At 38.2% G+C, this 18,435-nt stretch overlaps 1 protein-coding gene and 1 long non-coding RNA gene across 2 annotated transcripts in view; one reads left to right on the top strand and one right to left on the bottom strand.

Moving 5' to 3' along the window:
• Positions 1-2,068, bottom strand: part of cntn3b (contactin 3b) — a 70,579-nt gene extending 68,511 nt beyond the window's left edge. Inside the window, exon 1 of the mRNA XM_042495342.2 lies at positions 1,641-2,068. The gene's annotated coding sequence lies outside the window, so the exon portion shown is untranslated. The remainder of the gene's footprint in view (positions 1-1,640) is intronic.
• Positions 2,069-5,940: 3,872 nt separating this feature from the next.
• Positions 5,941-18,435, top strand: part of LOC148190139 (uncharacterized) — a 64,568-nt gene continuing 52,073 nt past the window's right edge. The window contains exon 1 of the long non-coding RNA XR_015777724.1: positions 5,941-6,525. This is a non-coding gene — a long non-coding RNA (uncharacterized LOC148190139). The remainder of the gene's footprint in view (positions 6,526-18,435) is intronic.

The following is an 18,435-nucleotide window of genomic DNA, read 5'->3' on the forward strand; positions in this document are numbered from 1 at the left end:
ATAAACCAATGTGAACAGCTGTTACATTAACATTCATGTAAGAATTGCTTGGATGCATATTCTCTCCTGAGATCTTTCATTTCCTTTAAAGCACAGCCTTGAAGGCTAAAAAGAAATAGCCACTACACACATGACTGTAGCATGTGTGAATAAGACAGTATGATTAGAAGTGTGGTCACATGTTAATGCTGGAGGACAGCATATAACGGTGAATAGACGAGGGAGAGGTTTGTGTCACTCAGTGGCACTCCACGCACAATGTGAGTTTTCACACAAAATATATTGTATTACACATTCACTTATAACCTCTTCTGGCTTCTTTTTTTGTTTGTTTGTTTTACATATTTAATATGTTTACCACAGAAGAACTTAACATCTGTGCAGGAAGCTGTGGAGCCGTTATACAGCTGTGTTATCTTCATGCGAAAAATCACCAAATCCCTGGAAGACAGCAGGACGCCCCCAGTGACTCTCTCCTATGTTAAACACGGCTGCATCCCCTCAGCTGCTGCCTAACGCAGGGGCAGGAGAGTAAGTGCACTTAAAAGAGAAGGGAGCAGCGATCCATTTCTCAACCCCATCATCAGTCAGGCACATCCCCCCCACCACCACAGCCACAAACACATGACTGGGAGGTCAAGGATGAGGAGCAGGAGACAGGCTCTTTACATATCAATTTTTTCTTTTATATGTGCCATTCAATCCATTTCACAGCCGTTCCCGGAAAAAGAGCTTGTAATTGCCACTCTGGTTCAATCAAAAGGGATTTTTGGAAGCAAATGGTGCCTACAAACTCATCTCTGCACTGCCAGGCAGCGTTATAGAATCATTGACTGCGTGGCTTCAAAGACATGTTTCACCTCTCATTTGGCTACTGCTCAAAATATGTGTGAAGGATCTATAAATAAACATGAATAGAAGGGAAGAATGATTACAATCCCTGCTGAATAGTACTTTGAAGATGGCTGAGCAATTTTTCTCTCACTGTTGGGTCTGTCCTTTTTTGTTTTTTTTTTTTTTGCAGTCTGGGTGGGAATAGAAAGAATAGTGTGCGGACTACTGGTGACCAAATATTTACTTTAGGAGAAAAATTGATATTGAAGCTGTAATTTTTTAAATAAAAAAAAACCTGATAGCTGCAATATTCCTGTGAGATTTTTGAGAAAAATGCTATCAGAATATTATAATGTTGAGCGGGATGTAAAATCATGATTCAGAGACTAAAATAATTGCTAAAACAAGTTCGGGAGCGGGCTTTCCTCCAGGCTGCACAGTCCTGATGCTGTTTCTCTGTGTGACTGAGCAGAGCAGCACCATATGGACTTTGTCCTAGATGAGGGAAATGAGCCCCAACAGTAGAAATCCCAGTAGGACCTTGCAAACCATTAGAGACTCGTCTAGAAACGCAATCATCAGCATCATGCATGTGTGACCACGATCGGCACCGTCTCACTGCCCCTTTTTCTCCGATTTTTAGATGGAGAGATCTCGCCACGGGGCTTTTTGGATTATTTCCTTTCGCTTTGATTAAAATTAAAATATATTTGCCGCAATTTTTACAACTTGGCAAGACAGTTTATTGCATATTAAAATGAAAAAATATAACATGCAAAGATGATAATTTCTGACCGGATACTTACTTGTTCTAGGACGCAATTTTTTCCTCTTCATTAAACTGCTTTGATTGTATTTCCAGTGTCCCTCACATGTATTTTTTAGGCTCTAGTGAGCGCATAACATCTCTCACAGCAACTCTTGTCCTCCCAAAGAAGAGGCTTGCTTTCTGCTCCAGCAGCACTTAATTCTGCTCCGTTTCTAAGTGCGTTTTTCTGTCCTTAAAAAATGGGACTAAACAGCAGCCTCAGCCTCGGTAAATTCCAAAATCAGTGAGTTTTTTTTCTTTTGCTTTTGCACCGGGATGCTCCCCGAACCTCTTCGTATTACACTCCACAAGATGTTGCCAAGAAGCAGCAGCAGCAGCAGCAGCAGCAGCAGAGAGGACAGCGGTGCCTCTGAGCGGAGACTCACATTGTGCGCATCCCCGGGCTCTGCTCTCTTTGTACGCAGGAAGAAGCGCCTACTGGTGACGCGTGAAAACACCCATCGCAGCACAGTAATGCGCCACCAGCCTATGGGCACCTGCCATTCCTCTGCTGGAGAAGTAAGTGCACGTTTGATCAAGGGATATAGCTACAGAGGTACATAGCAGAGATCAAGAAGGAATTTTCATGAATATACCGTGAATCTTAAGGTTGTGTTTTGTTTGTGTGTGTAAAAAAAAGAAAAAAAAGGAAGAAACGATCAGGGGAATTTTCTGAAATTGGCCAAAACTGATGATTTGTCACGATAAACAAATGTCTCACTTCTTTATAGTGTTTTTGGTGGTAAATTAACCCCTTAACACCTGAGCAAATGATGATTTTTTTTTTTTTTTTTTAAAGAAGAAAGAAAAGAAGGCAGTGGGCAACAAAATAAGAAATGACCAAAATGAAAAAAATAAAAATAAAAATTGCAAAAAATGTTAGCAGTTAGTTTTTTATTTTATGTTTTTTAAAAAGTGCAAGAATATTACCTGGAAGTTAGTTTTTTTTAAAAAGAGAAAATCAGAAATAACAAAACAGAAAGTTTGGGAAAAACAAAAAGGATATGTCCCTTTAAAAGGATGCCTACATTTTTAAATACATTATTACGATAAATAAAAACATAGTTTTCCCTAGCTTTTTACCCCCTCAACATTTTTGACCTAGCTTTTTAAAAATAATTTTCAAAAACGATACCAATTTCTTGCAATTTGTGAAGCATTTATTATCAAGTTGCTCATTTCCTTTTTTCTGTTTTTTTTTTTTAAAGAAATCAAAACAATTTGCAATTTGCTCAGGGTTAACAGGTGTAAATACTTGTGAAAGGTGGCTTAAAGCAAGAAAAGAAAAGTGATGTTGCTCCAGATATTAAAATGTTAATATAGGGATTTTGCTGTAGATGCTTTTGCTGAACAATGACAGAGGAAGAGGATTAAAAAAAAAGTATGGTGCACTGGTACAACTGACCCACAAAAAGTTTTTTATACCTCAGATTAAAACATCAGTAGTCATCACTATTAGATGTGAAATCAGCCCACAGATTGTACTCTTCAGCCCGAGCCTTTATAGAGTGTGAGAGGATTTCATCCTGAAACACTGCTGCACTTTAAAGTACAGAAGCTACACTGATGTGCAGTAGAGGACCATACACACACACACACACACACACACACACACACACACACACACACACACACACACAGGAGACTTTAACCTACACATACGGTGGCAAATTGAAGTGACACAGTGATGGAATTATAATTGTGAGTTTTTTCACTGTTTCTGTAAAGTCTTAAGTGGAGTTCTGCTATGGCACTCATGTTTAGTATAGCTTTAGGATATAAGTATGAGATTCCTGTCACTACAAATCTGGGCTGCTACACACACACACACACACACACACACACACACACACATATGTATATGTATATGTATATATATGTATATGTATATGTATATATATATATATATATATATATAAAGAAAGAATTTAGTAAAAGTACAAGATAATTACCTGAAAATTAACAAAAAGAAGAATACAAAAACAGAAAGTTAAAAACAAACCGAAATGAAAACAACCTGAAAAAAGTTCTAAGAAATTATTTTTTTTAAAACTACACTATGAAATTATAATAATTCTAAATATAGGCTAGATTCCCCTTTTTCTAATTTTAAACTCTACTAATTTCTTGCAGTTTGTTGAATATATCTCATCATGTTTCTCATTGCTTTTTTCCATGTTTTTTTAAAAAGAATTGCACTAGTTTGAGTTCAAAAGTTTAAATGCATATGAAAGGCATCTGAAAGCAAAAAAAGTAATGTTGCTCCAGGTTTCAAAGGGTTTAAGGTCTAGTTTGTAGGATTAAGTGGTACATACTGGCAGAAACAGAGCTTTTATAAGATTTCTAACACTGTTTTCAGTTTATAATCACCCAAAACTAACTACAGTTGTGTTTTTGTTACCTTAGAATGAGCTGTGCATACAGAGTGGGTCCTCTTCCATGGAATATGCCATGGTGTTTCAACAGTAACCCCCAAACCAAATCCTGACTCTAGATAGGGCTAATCCTCTTTCATGTCAACTGCTGTACTTCACCTTTATGGTTGACACATGACTAATTTCATCTGGTTCCAATCTGCAATCTCACCACAAGAGTCCACTAAATCCTACACACTATAGACCTTTAAAGCTGCACTTATCAATATTTTGATATTAGCAGTGGATCACATTACATCATCTGTAATGTGAGGGTTGCTTGTAGTGAGGAACATAAAGAGAATTATCAGCTGACTCTGGGGCCCTATTTAAACGATCTAAAGTGCATGGTCTAAAGTGCATGGCACAAGCGCATTTAGGGCGTGTCCAACCACTTTGCTGGTTAAACAGAGCAGTCTGTCCTCAGAGTAAGGCACAAGAGGCAAAAGGGTTGAATTTAGTTCATTAATTAATCATAGGTGTGTTTTTGGTGTAACATAAATTGAACCAATTGGAGTGAAACACATAGCATCTCTTTATGGGAAGTCAGACAGCAGCTCTGCAGCTCTGCTATGTTCACATTTTAGAGAATGTAATTAATATTGTAACCTCCTGGGTTATTTCATTCATAAACCCTAGGATATGTTCCATGTCTTCTGTGTATGGTCATATGATATACTGTTTAAATGTCTGTTAACATTTACATGGGGAGTAGAGTAATTTACTAAAGACAGTGAATGCAGCATAAGACTACTCTTAGAAATCTAAACTGCTAAAAATATCATGTACATTAAATGCTGTCATACACATATTAACATCCTCAATGCCACATTGTATTTAAGACCAAATATGCCCCTCTCTCTGCTCTAAATAATAGTATTTGTGTTTATTTTATTTTTATGGTGTTACAGAAACTGTTGCAAAACACGAGCAGCTTATAGTCTAAACATCAGAGTAAAAAATGAGCAGATGTTAAAAAAAAGGGAAAAAAAATGTTACCAGTGAATCTCAGGAGCACATTTTATTCCTATTTATTTATTATTTTTATTTGTCAATTTATTTATTTGTTCATTTATTTATCAATTAATGTATTTATTTTATTGGCAAAGAGATAATATAGCCTATCAAAATTCCAGTAAACAGCAGCACAGCCTACAGATCAAATTTAAAAAAGAACGTATGTTACATATGGGGAGGTGTAAAAAACTAACTTGCTTATATTAATGTTGCATCCTATTGCTGTTTGTTGGATCCTAGCTCTTATTCGTGCACTCAGTGATGTTGGAGGGTCATAGTTTCCGAGTTGGGAAGTCTTTTTTCCAACTTTGTTGTGTTCTTGTGCTTTGAGGTAGTAAAGTGGGAACAACATGGAAGTCACAAAGAAGATGGGTTGTATTTCAATACCATGTCACACTTTATATGTAATCAAAAATTGATATTTAATACGTGAATTTATAAAAAAAGTTTCTTACCATTGACCAAACATTTACTTTTGCTTATGTTAATGCATTGACGTCAACTCGGCAACTCTTTTTGTAAAATAACATTATCAATAGGGGGGTTTCCATTAACCCTCAAATTGTGCAAATTAAAATTGCAAATAGGTAAAATACGTCTAATGGAAACACATCAATCCCACTTATCTCAAAAAAAGTTTTCGCACTGGCATTACCTGGTATTTCAGGCAAAGCCATATTTTGCAAAACTGCAGTGGAGAGTTTTTCGCTTCCATAGGTCACATAATGTACAACAAACAGTCAAAGAGTCGCTATAAGAGGTGTTATTGCATTGAATTGTTGACACTGTTTACATGCTTAATGCCATTTCTGCTGCCCTGAAACGTCAATCAAACGTCACAACTGGGCAACTTGGGTATCACTGACATTTAAAAAAAACCACTCATAATCAGGACTTTGGAGGGCCGCTGGTGTGCTCCTATCTCCTAAATGAGGTAAAGGCTGCATTAATTAATCTGTCATGAGCAACGTGAAGTTCCTCAGCGTCTGATTGGCTGAGGGGCGGGACAACAACATTCAAAGGTGTGCAAGAGCAGTTCATCAGTACCATGGATGTCGCCCGTTGTGCGGACTCAGAGAGGGGATTCAGAGGAGTTATATTGACGCTTCACAGAAAATCGCAGTGTTTCCCACTATTAAATGTGTTGATTTTCTAATATGAGTGTGAGTTTCCAGCTAAGCTAACAGTCGCGCTGCTGCTAAGCTAACGTTAGCTCAGTGGACTTCGGACTTCATTAGCTCCCGTGCTAGCCCTCAGCTAGCACACTTATGGACATGGTCAGCCTCGATGGCGGACAGCAGGAGACCAGACAGCGCGCTGGGTGACCAGGCAAAGCTCAGCTGCTCCTCTGGCGACGAGGGAGGAGAGACTTTCCTATCCATTGCAGAGGAAGTGGTGAGGGGAGCCGCACTTTCCGTGGTCAAAGAACTGAAGCGACTGAACTACTAGTGGGTGAGTAACTCAGTTTTGTTTCTTTGTTTTCCCTTTCTTTATTTAAAATGTGCAAAAAACATAGATGGCATAATAGTACAAATAGAAAGCCATAACAAACAGTGTTATTAAAAAAATTGTAAACGTCTGAGAGTGCTTCATTGTTAAAGTGTTTGTTGTCATGTTTGAAACGGTCTATAACATAGGAGATCTCAAGAATTACACATGAGGAAAATGACAAAAAATAAGAAATGACAGTTAAATAACATACTAGGGAAAACATAAGTGTCTGTCCAATGGGATAATGCTTAAGAAAGCCAAGTAACATCTGTGCTTTTACACCTTTTATCACTTTGAAAGATTTCCATGTACAGTTTGAAGAAGGTTGAGATAATTGTAGGATTCTGTTTTTGTGTTTAAGAAAATTGACTAGACAGAGAATTGCATTGCAATAGTCTTAACAGAGTTCATTGTAATTTTTCAAAGTAATATCAATAATAATATTGTCTCTAGAGATAGAAGCTGGAAATAATGAGATGTTTTGTTTTGTTCTATTTGTGAATGTCAGACCAAAATGTAGCGTAACCCAGTTTTCTCTGGGTTGTCACGTTCCTTAGCTGTCCTCTTCAGTGTAGCCCAACGCAAGTTAGCCACAAGCAGGTCTGCAAAGACTTTGTCTGCTTTTTTAAAAATTATTTCTTAAGTGTGTGTGTAAAGATGTATGTTTCTGTGTAGTTCTATATTGTTTAATTACTTTGACAAGGTTAATTAAAGGTCAGAGAAGTGTTTGAGTGTTTTCAATGCACGCTTTTGGGATTTCTTCAACTGTTTCATTAAGCTGAGTAAGGAAAGTGTCAAACCCTCAGTTGGTAAATTGGTTTGCTCATTTGTGGGATTTGCCTATATATGTATTTTGGCAGTTATAATGTTTATAGTGTCACTCTTCAGGGCTAATTTTGGTTCAGTGCATCTCTTAATTCGGAGTTTAAAATGGTAAATGTGGTGAGTTGTTACTAAGTGGCTTATTGAGAGGCTCTGAAGGTGCACCAGAAGTGAGATCACACAGTTTTTGTGTCTTCATTTCTTTACAAAGTATACAGTCACCCACTCAAGACACCTCAGAAGTCTACAATACGGGCATTATTACTATTGGGTGTAAGTAAACAAATGTGGGCGCTGTTAAGGCCCATTGAGCAGAACAGTGTTGCAGTTTCTTCCTGATGTATTATTTCTCCTACTCACAACCTATCCACGCGCCCTTGTGTGTAACAAGCGCAGTGAATGCTAGGGATATGCTATATCATGTTGTTCACGATAATACTGGTATTATTTTTAATATGAATAGAAAAGTTCGTACTAGGATACTGGCAGTATTGCGACTTCTTGGCATAATTGCATAATACCATTACGCACGTCAACTACAACCATGGCTCAAAGTGAAACTGCTACCGGCTTACGAGCAGCTGTAGTTGTTAGTAGTAGAATTAGTGTGGTTATTTGGCTGGCGCGCCCTGAATGTTTTCTGGACAGCCCTGGACTTTTCAGACTTTTAAAAATGACTACTGCCTTGGTCTGAAACTGGCAATAATGGTAGCCCTGTGCAATGCATCCATTCACATCCGCTGTAAAATAGAGCCCAGTAGTTTTCTTCAGCTCTGATGAGCGTTGTGGCATCTTTCAGCTGATTGTTTTGGTTTTTACCCCTGCAACTATACTGTTTGGTCTATAAGTCTATTTTTATCTGCGATTTTAAATAATAAACATGATGAGTAAATCATAACTACTGGCTGAAAAAAACATGTGACTGTTTGTTGTATCTGAAACAATGTTAGAGCAGGTCAGAGGGCACATGGATGGGCGCCCAGTAGCTCATCTGGTCGAGCAGGCGCCCCATATTTTAAGACTATGTCCTTACCGCAGTGGCTGCAGGTTTGACTCCAATCTTCAGCCCTTTTGCTGCATATCATTCCCTTTTCTCCCCCCTTTCATGCTACACTGGGTCTATCAGATAAAGTCAAGAAAGCCCAAAAATAATCTTTTTTAAAAAAGAAAGGTGCACATGGTTTTAGTTGACTCCTACAGGAGAATGGACAAAAAATGGCTTTACCTTCAAACCATTATCTACCTGCCTTTTTTGTCTAGTGATTGTGCCTTTCAGTTTCCAAAATTTCAGTGTTCGACTCCTTTCTTGCAACACAATAGACTGGCACTTAGTTCTGCAAAAAACATCATTCCTGTGCAGTCTTATTTGTTTTCACCAGTCTGATGAAAGTTGTTTCCAGCAGCAGCAATACTGATCTGAAAATGTTGTATTTACAGCTTGCTGTGCTGCCCCAAGTGGCCAAAAACTATTATTGCTGCTTCAAGTAGATGTAAAAATACATGTAATAGTGAACGTAATTGCCAATATTCTCCATTAACGGTGAGGCCCAAAGAATTATCTACCATATAATGTCATGTATATCCCTGATTTATAACCAAAAGGAAGCGAACCAGACTTTCCATCATAAATACAGATTCTGAAAGACACCCGATACTGATAAATAATATCATTTATCATTACTCTGAATAATTGATTGAGCCCATTCTTTTCGGGGTCAGTTGACAAAATTGACCAAGATTTCCTCCTGATGGAGATATCTTACATCCGCTCTCAGGACAAGAGGACCGGCTTTGATTTCTGATATGTAAAGAAATTCAAATGCAATGCATCCCCACAGCTTTTGTTCAAGCTGGTATAGTGCAGCCTGGTGCTGTGAAGCCCAAATGAAATTGGAAGCAAACATGCGAGGCTCATTGTCATTAAATCTCAATAAAAATAGAGCCTCCACTTTGGCGCTTTTAGCCATTTTATTCACAACAATCTGCTGGATGGCACTACAGTTTGTAATTCTTCTGCTGTCAGCTGCCGTGAAAGAGTCTGTGTCACTTTTATTTTTTTAGTAAAAGTGGATATCTCTTTTTCAAAACTCTTCATAAGCTGTGCCAGCGATTCTCTTTCAAGTTAAGGGAAGCCTTGAAAGACGCACTGTCGTCAAAAAGAAAGAAAAAATAGGCAAAGAAGAGGGAGAGCGGCAGACATTCAGCCTCATGTTTCACCAACTGTCACTCATCACACTAAATAAATCTCCCTATCACTGCATAGATAATTGCTGTTAGTTTTATCTGGTGCAATCCATTTGATTGACTTAAATATTAAAATGATGGAGATATGAATATTTAATGTTTCTGGGCACAGGAGAACTCCGGGGGGTTTTCAGAGAGACTGATGGAAAATACAGAGGAGGTGAAAAAGCCATTAATTAAGGTCATTTGGTATCTTATTGGCTGTGGAGAGGTGTGTAGGAGTGGGGGTTTGTGTTTGGCAAAATGACAGTTCAAGGTCAGCGGAGATATGAGGCTGCCACATACACTGCCCCTGCAGATAATCCGCCCTCACCCACGGGTAACGAGGGTGGTGGAATGAGTAATGAGGCCATTCTGCACGTACAAGTAAACGTTTTACAGAGCCAAAGTCCTGCTGAAGTGTCCTGAAGAAAGACACCGTAGGTCAACCAGGTCTGGAGCTTCTTTATAGCCAAATCTGAACTCTGACCTCTGCGCCGAGGCAGACAAAAGAAAATTAATGCTCCCTTACAGTTAGATGTTGAGGTGACACTGTATGTTTCAAGCAATTTACAGTTACATCTAAAGTTTTTGAAGTAACTTTGAAACTTAATAGGTGTAAAAAAGGAATATTTAGTCACAGTGTCATGCTGCATTTTACAGAGAGAGCGAATGTTTTGCCTGTAAACCTATTTTAAATGTCAGATTTCGACTTTTGAAAAAGGCAGAGAAGATAGTGGCTCTGTTATTAACAATCTGAGCACTAGACTGTTTTCACTCCCTATATATAGAGGCTCATGCAGGCGTCATTACTTTATGTGTCATAGGCATGTCTGCAGCACTATACCAGCACCTTTATTCCAGAATAGTTTTTATAGGATATATTTACATGTAGACATTTACACATAGTGAAATTGTTCATTTCTGTGCACACAGATTCAAACACAGCAGACATCTTTATATGAATGCACAGAGGAAATGATGTTTCAGAGAGAGTTTATGTACTGCACTGCACTAAGTACTGTTAAAACTCTTTGATGGTGGGAAAACGAAACAAAAAAAAGCTAATTCCATGGTATAATGTTACTCCTGTAGATTTTCTGATTATTTCAATTTGGGATAAATGTTTTTAGATTTCTCCATCATGCTTTATAAAATGTAAACAGGGGGTGTAATATTAAATAGAATGCAATTTAATACCTGTTTCATCATCATTACATATAAAATACGAAAATATGATCGAAAAGCAGTAGGAGCAATATGGTGGACAAATATTATTATTGCTTTTTTGATAACCAGTTGCCAGAATAGATGTTGCCATTATACATTTCTATAAACCATTGATACATTACATGTGTACAATATTATGTAGCAGTTATTTTGAAACTTAAAGTTTCAACAGCACTGTGGTTTTACGTATGGTTACGTTTAGGCACTTATTTTAGTTAATTTAAGTGTTAAATTGACAGTTACCCATTATGATAAGAAGATCATATTTGTTATAGCTAAAACTAATGACAGTGTCCTGCAGCACACTGCACAGTCATAACATTCCCACTTGTAGTTTATCAGTTTGTAGCCCAACATCAGATACAAAAACATTTAATACATAACATTGTGTAAAGGTACAGAGGTTGGGTTTAGGCAAGTAAAGTTACTGCGGTTAGGTTCAGGAAAAGAAACACAATGAGGAAAGTTCACTCAAAGTTCCCACTGTTCCAAACACCAGTCTCCTGGGGAAAGTCCCGTGTTTTGTGATCCATCCACCACCCACGAAACCAACACATCATACGAGCTCAAGTGAACTGTGTGTTTGTGTGAGTGACGGGCAGAACTCCATCAGTGGAGGTATAACAGTCAGTCATATATGATACTTGATACTATTGTATTAAGTATAAATATGATGATCAGGAGTAAAGATATGAACTTACATAGAGCATCTTTTAAATAATTTCTAAAAGGATAACAAGCATTCATCTTTAATAGACTTTGGAGAAATATGCAGTGAAAAAGCCTTGGTTCCATGTGTATGGTGTCTGTTCTAGTTTGATTCTGACAAGAAGGGGTGAGATTTTTGATGCAAATTGCATCACTTGGGTTCCTCTGCTTTGCATTGCCAAGACCTTCCCCACGTGTTTCTAACTCTCATACAAAATGTTGGGTTGATAGGAGCTGCTGCACCAAATTGAGGGTTCTGTTAGAAGCCATATGTTGGCATAAACATATGCAAATCAGATTTAAAGAGGCCACGAGGCTGGGAAGCTCTAGACTTTCTGCTCTTCAACACAACAGAATCCTATGCAGATCTGTAGCTGACTGTCTCCTCTGACCTGCCTGAGCACAAAGTGCACGCGGAACGGAAATGTTAGATGTGTAATTATTATCATTCCCTCTCTTTTCATACTTAGATTGAACTTGTTTTTCTGAAAGGACTCTGTTCGAGGGGAGAAGTTAGAAAAAGAAAACTAGTGGAAAGTGATCAGAAAGATGAAATTCACCTGAAGGTGTACAGTGCTTCCCAGTGAGATACACAGCTTTGACTGAGATTCTGGTGTGTTTTTTAAGCTGCAGGCTTGGCAGCATACAGTACTGCTTTCATTGTTGTTACTGCCAGTTCTCTAAAGTTGGAGGTATAACAACATCCACTGGCGAGAATAACACTTTATGTTTTATTGGCGCACTTTGGGTCTGTGCTGCAAAGAAAAGCCAAGAGATGTGGGTAACACCTCACCGTGAACTTGTCAAAGGTGGAACAAGTGGAAAAAGTAGGGAAAAAAAAGAAAATACAAAGAAAAAGAAACTAACACTGTTACATAGTGTATGATGTTTCCCATGCAATGCAAAGGATAATAAGGCAGAAATCAAAACATATACAGTACAACTGCTTTCTTTAGAGAGGTGCAATGCTTGAGGTAAATGTAATGTAACACTACATTAGATAAATGTGTACAGTAATTGTGTGTGGAATACAAATATAATGCAGTAAAGACCAACTTGGCTAATGGTCTTATTTTTCAAATGCATAGAGACACACTGGCCATAGCTGAAATTAGTACTGTCGGGTGCTTTTGATAGAACTTTCACATTCTATGCAAAAAACAAGCCATTTGCATGCCACTATTCTTGCAGGAAAAAAAGTGATATCTTGGTAAAAGAAACATCTGATTTTATGCAAATCTCGGCAGAAAAAGCAGCCTATTTCTTGTGTCATTATCCCAGCAAGATAAGCAGCGATGTCTTGGTAAAAGCAGTCGAACTTTGTGCCATGATGTCTTGTTTCAAGACAGCTGATTTTCACGCCACTGTCCTAGACAGGAAAAGCAGCCATGTCTCTGTAAAAAGCAGCTGTTTTTTGTGCCGCAATCACTGCAGGAAAAGCAGTGATGTCTTGGCATGCACAAACACTTCACGTGGCTTAAAAGCAGCTGGAAACACAGCAAAGGGTCGGTGCAAAACACCTATGATGGAGCCTAAAAAGCCCCTGGAAACGCAATAATGACTCCCTGAATCACAATCACATTGTTGGTTAGTCTCGATCAGTGGTGTGCAGCTTGGCAGGCATCTTGCTAAGGTATCAATCCATTCACCATCACCTCCACCACCAGATGTCAAAGTGAACTCATTTGTTATATCATACTATGTGTATGATATGTGCAAATATTATAGATCTGAGGTGTGCAGAAACATCCAATGCCAACATTTTCTTCTGGCAGCTTGGCAGCATGATGGCACCTTTCAAAGTTTGGGTTTTACACAACAAACACATAACAACAACACTAAAACACTTAAAAATCACCTTAGTTCAAAGTGTTTGAAACAGTGTGTAGGCCCAGATTTCACACTGTGTGAAAGCCAGCCCAGAGTGTCAGGAAAGGTGATTGAAGGCAGATTTTGGATATGCTTAAAAAAAGGTGACTTATTAACATGATGCAACCCAAGTGTACTTACAAGTGTAACTCAAAAGAAAAGTAAACTTACTTGCAAACTAAACTAAGTGAGAAGCAGTTGTAGCAGTGTGTTAGCCTCACTCTCTGTACCTTCACCAGTGGTTTCTGAGGTGGACGGGGTGTCTTCTCGAAAAATTACAAAATGGTCCACAAAGGCTGGCTCACAAGAATGTCCATACATTTAATAAAAGTGGAAAATATGTTTCAATATTACATAATTGTTAGCTTGCTAGTTCACCTCCTTGTTATGGATAGTGATTTAGTGTTAGCTGGCTAACATGATTGATCAAGGATTTATAGGCCACTGTCAACCTATCAGTAATGTTGTGTGCAGTAATCTTATTTTATTTTATTTTATTTTATTTTTTTGAGTCGGTAGTAAGTGAAACTTTTTAGAAACTTGTATTACTGTCAAAGTGTGAAGGCATAACTCTGCAGTTCCACGTTATATAATACAAAGCAATGCACAAATAAATTACGCTGGCACTGTTTGGATTACGCACTTACATTGTGAGTGTGCTGAGTGATTGAGTGTGTGCATGCTTGACCTGTTCTTTCTGAGTGGACAGGTACTGTTTGAACCAAAACAAGCTCAGACAGCATCTTGGCATCTTAACATGAACATTTGGCAATGTGCTGCCCACCTGCATAGAATGTATCCGTTATTATAGAGCACTTTTCCTTCTTGTTGTTTAGCTCTCCACCTTCATGCATAGAATGCTGCCAGACTTGATTAGATGCAGACTTCTGGACCATCCATGTTAAGGAGGGTTCACTAATTTATTCCCAAACTTTTGTTTTGACGTGAGGACAGAGACAAGTGCACAGCTTTATCAGCTCAGGCTGTTACCAGACTTTATATTGTGAGATGGCTCACAGTAAGCCCAAAGCCCACCGGAGTTTGTCCCGATCCTTGTCATTAACACCCCGCCACTGGCAATATACTACTAGCTAATGCTTTGTGTTTCATTATTAATCTGTGTTGTCTGTGTCATATGTTGGGATGTCTGCTCAACGTGTACTCTAAGCTGCATGCAATATACTGTAAAGCAGCAGAGAGTGGCAGGATATTTATTCAATATACTGAAATAGTTGTGAGTGATGTGGAGTCTCTTGAGTGCAAAACAGTCTGACAGCTGTTTCATCACATTTTGCAATTCATTGGGTTCCTTTCTTCAGTAGAAAACTCAGTCCCCGTCTGGTTTTGCAGTAGCCTGAGTGCACACATTGTGTTTTCTGCACACTTTATGTGGAAATACAACATATTCACTGACCAATTCTGCCAGTGAGTCAGTGTATGTGTTTTGTATTATTTCAGATTGAATAAAACAGCGGCACCAACTGCTAAAGACATTGGGCCTCATGTAGCAACATTCTCTCAAATCTTTCCAGCTCAGGTCAACTCTCGATGCACCTAATGCTTTTAACCATCCAAATCTGCTCTTACCCAGGTGCACTGAATGATGAATCCTACTTGATTCTGTTAGCATAGGTAACACCTTCTAAGCAATATATAAGGGCAGGTGTTTTGCGGTGTGCAAATATTTTGGCACATGCTCATGAGTTGGAGGGATGCCACCAAACAAAGGCTGTGAGAAGAAGAGAAATGTCTGCAGTAGTCAAATCGATGTACTGTTAAATAAACATAAACTATGTAAATGAATCTTTCAGAGTGTCAGTACTGGTGTTACAGGAATATCCAAAATACTACTTTACTTAAGTAAAAGTAATAAAAAATATACATACACAAAAGTGTGTAATTACATTCAAGAAAAATGTATTCAAGTATTGACAGAAAAAGCACTTAATGCAGAGAAAATTCATTCTCTCATATTTGAGAAACTGGAAATTGCTTTTTCATGAAAAAAAAAACAATTATCAAAATATTTGCAATCAAGTTTATGTCAATCGATCAGTCGACTTCTCATTTCAGCTGCATGCATTTTCACATGGTTGTGTGCAAAAATCCTAATTTGTACAGGAACTTGTAAGTAGGGCTGCCCCTTCAAAGTCACAGGCTAGAATCATCAGTCGGACACTGTCGGTTAACTAAGATTGCATCAAGTCAAGCAGTCGTTTTTTTTTCTATGCGGTGCACTTTTAGGGACATTTTGGTCTGCGGATTTTGCCGCAAAGTGAGTGCTTTTGACTTTCAGGCTACTCTGTGCAGCTGCAGACACGATGCAGCAGCACAGAGGAAGAGCGAGACCACACTGTAAGATGAGCAAGTGGTGCATTTACAGCTCACAGCAAGTTAATATGCTGCAGTCTCTGCCTTTTGTTAATATCTAGAGGTGGCAAAAATGTTGTTGTTCATTTGCGGTTTTGTTGTAAGTGCTGTTAGCTATATTACATTGATGCCTGCTGTCACACTGTTCGGCTGAGCCTATTCAGACTTTAAAACTTTGTATGGAAAACAAAAGGAATCTTAAATATTCAGCCAAATGGCAAAATCCGATTCGATATTCAGGTAAAGTTAAATACTCCAAGTTTGTACTAAAGTAAAGTACATATTGTTGTTGTATTTAGTTACTATCCAAATGTATTGTTGTTTTATTTAGTTACTATCCATCGCTGGGCAGCAGAGGGATACATAGTAGCGGAAATTAAAGGAAAATGCTTTTGAAGCAGTGCTCCCTGCAATCCGAAACAGCTCAGCAGCAATTTATCAAATCTGTGATCTGTAAAAACACGTTCTCTGTATGAGGCCTGGAAGGCCAAAGCATCTAAGAGCAGTATGTAAGCCGTTCAGAAGCTGGACACGCATTATCATCCAAAGGTTTTTATAGCCTTAATTGGGGTCAGTGGTACAATGGTATTGCTTTAGCCCGCAGATTTAATAATTCAATCATTATAATTACCCTACATCATATGATAATCTAGATTTGATGATATGATATTCATGCAATCTTTTTTTATGTTCCTCAAATTTAAACCTTGTGTTTCCTCCTGCTGGACAAAAAAATTGTGGACTGTGAAAACTAAATGTTTTTCTGTTGTCTTGGTAAGTGGGCTCTCTACCACTCATAATATTTAAATCATTGTTGAATCTCTGCAATCAATTAGTACTAACAAAATCATGGATACAATAAAACAAGAGGAAATTTGTTTGTATATTGCTTCCTGCACAAGGGCCACTGTGTCACTTTCTGTTAAACCTTGTTGGACATTGTTAATCCTCACTGAACTCCTGCATATTTTTTTGGTCTTCGAGCCCAGCTGAATATTTTAGCAGATAACAGAGAACCGGAGGTGACTCACAGCTTCTCCTGCACAAATTAGGAAGCTGCTTACCAGCAACCTCCCAAGCTCTGTAATTCACACATTGTATCTTACTTGTCTCATCTGCGCAAAAAAAAACCAATTGTGTGAAAGCACAATGGGAGGTTTTAGACAGAAGTACATGATTGACTTTCTTAATGTCACAATTGTTAACTCTTTGCACTTTTTCTACATCTTCAGTCTGACAATGCCTCCACTCCACTAACCAATTTATGTGAGGCAGGGGGATTTGATTTTTTTTCCTAACCATTCACTAGGGACCAAAATTTCTGCTTGAGTTTCTGCCTGAGGCTGGCTGCAGTTTTGGTCATAAACCCCGCCCCCTCCATGTTAGTGAATGTGACATGGACCAAACTAAAAACTCAAAGTATACGTCAAATTATTATTTTTTTTGCCAAAGATAGTTTATGTTATTTTAGGTAGTTATTATACTGATGTTTGTTCAGGTGTAATGTTTGGTTTTAATTAGTTGTTTATTGCTATATAACGAGCATGTGATGTTTTGATTGACATTTGTTTTTGCCTATCAGTATGCTGATTAGTATTATGATAAGTATTGGTTGGATGGATGTATAGGGGGAACTCAGTGTTGTGGAAAATTCTACTGCGCAGACTGTGGCTCCAAATTATGTCACAAGTGCAAGATAATGGCATTGCTGGGATATTTTGGCTTCATTTTTGTATAGTGGGGATGATTGGAAATGCGTCATCCAGCTTTATATAGAGTTTATGGTCCACACTGATGTAGCCGTGCCAACATACAGGTTTTGCCAGGGTTTTAAGAGTGGGGTGGAGTGAAGTAAAAACAAACCACAATGTTGGGCGATAGTGACAAGACATGTTAATACAGAACAGACTTGATAGCAGCGTCCCTCTTGCCTACAGCAGTTGCCCAAATTGGGTTTCCATACATCTCTTTTTGTGCACATGTTCAATTTGTGCGTGAAAAAAAATCCTGAGTGGAAAAGTGCGAAAAAGTGTTTATATTGGGAGGAGGTGAAAAAGTTGGTGTACTGTCAAAAGATAAATGTAACTAAGCACAATAGTAATAGATCAAGCGAATAAATGATAGAGTATAGTCGTAATATTTTTTCAATGCATAGGCCACTGCAAGCTGTCTTTATTGTTGGTGGATGGCTTTTAAAATCTTTTTTTACACAGGGCTGTTACAAGAAATTTAATGTAATATTAGTTGTTTCTATTTGGATTTTCCATTGTTTTGTTGTTATAAATCCATTGTTTCCTTTCCTTGCGATTCAACTGGTGCTCTTTTCATTTTGTCATCTCGTTGCTCCCTCTTCTACAGTTGCACTTCACTGGGGATTTAGCGCCACCCACTGCTTATCTTGGTGAACCAACTTCCAATATTTACGGCATTAACAGCATCGACTACAAAAGTGCATAAATTTGCATTTTCTTTTGCTGAATTTGTGAAAATTTGTGCTACGTTTAGATGGAAACCCAACTATTGTTATTCCTTCCAGGCCACAGCTTAACAACACTTGAAAACAGCTTGACAATGGCGTTAGGCCTGCCTATGGCACTGATTAGCTAATTGTTAGTGCCTCCGCTGTTTCATGTCATGATGCCAAATGAA

This window comes from Plectropomus leopardus, chromosome 2 (genome assembly GCF_026936395.1).
Source record: "Plectropomus leopardus strain MGB_pleo_1.0 chromosome 2, ASM2693639v1, whole genome shotgun sequence".
NCBI lineage: Eukaryota > Metazoa > Chordata > Actinopteri > Perciformes > Serranidae > Plectropomus > Plectropomus leopardus.